Genomic DNA, 1,174 nt, shown 5'->3' with positions numbered 1-1,174 from the left:
TGCACCAGCCGGGAATCGAACCCGGGTCTGTACCGTGGCAGGGTACTATTCTACCACTAGACCACTGGTGCTTTCACGAAAAAACTGTACGGACAAATTATCAGTTTTAGTCATAGCAATCCTTTCACTTGAAAGCAGACTGCTACCCTGCATCCATGTATCTCAGTGTTGACCAGCTAGTCTTTTAATACGTACATGTCAGATCCACATACTACATCATTCTAAGGGAAGACGCCAACGTGTCATAAAGAAAGATAGGAAGTGATAAACACATTGTACGCGAGCTACTCTGACATGGCACATATGTCAGCTGGAACTCATTCATCCACAGAAAATCTGTTATGGGCAAGCAGACCACAATACATTTGTTTTCCAATTCTCATGTATCTCATGTAGAGAAAAAGGCCCAAGCCCGACTTTATAAATAAAATCAAATAAATGGCAGAGTAGCATACTGCATACACATCAAAACAGAGGTCGGAAGTATATAGTAAAAAGATCCATTGAAGCATACAGCATAGGGGCACAACATTCTTTGGTAATGAAGCCTGCCGTTGGTAATGTCCATGGATGAAGCCTGTAGCAAATGAAGCCTGCCCTTGGTAAATAAAATAAAATTCAAGCAAGTAGCAAATGAAGACTGCCGTTGGTAATGTCTGTGAATGGAGGCCGGGGATTCGACAGTTGGCTGCTTGAAGCAGCAAAAACGACGACGCGATGATAGTCCCAGCAGTATCTGATTGTGAGGATGATTTTAAAACACCTCTGCATGTGTGGGATGCTTGGCTGTGTAATAAGTTCATTTCGCCTTGGCTGGTAGATTATCGCCTTTTCCTTCTTTTGGTTAGTTATTATTAAATAGAAATGCAAGGCAAGTACTACATATGAGTACAAAGTAAAGTGCAATCCTGCAAGTATACGCCAATAATTTGTGTGAAAAAGATGTGTGAAATTTATCACAATATGTAGGGCATATTTGCTAACCAATCTTGTTTACTCCATTCAAAATTGAAATCAATTGAACAAACAATATTAGAAAATAACATGCAAAAGGAACTGAGAATTGTACCTGCAGTACCCATGGATTGGAGTGACGATGGTGGACCTATGGAGGTCAAATATAAGAATCCATTCCTCAAAAAGAATATAAGAAGTCAATTCGTGCAAATTAACA

General features: G+C 39.9%; 1 non-coding gene across 1 annotated transcript; it reads right to left on the bottom strand.

Moving 5' to 3' along the window:
• On the bottom strand, positions 1-71 carry TRNAG-GCC. The gene has a single exon. It is a non-coding gene; the product is annotated as a tRNA-Gly (tRNA).
• Positions 72-1,174: the final 1,103 nt, after the last annotated feature.

This window comes from Hordeum vulgare, chromosome 3H (assembly GCF_904849725.1).
Source record: "Hordeum vulgare subsp. vulgare chromosome 3H, MorexV3_pseudomolecules_assembly, whole genome shotgun sequence".
NCBI lineage: Eukaryota > Viridiplantae > Streptophyta > Magnoliopsida > Poales > Poaceae > Hordeum > Hordeum vulgare.
This window is presented reverse-complemented; position numbering and strand designations above follow the sequence as displayed.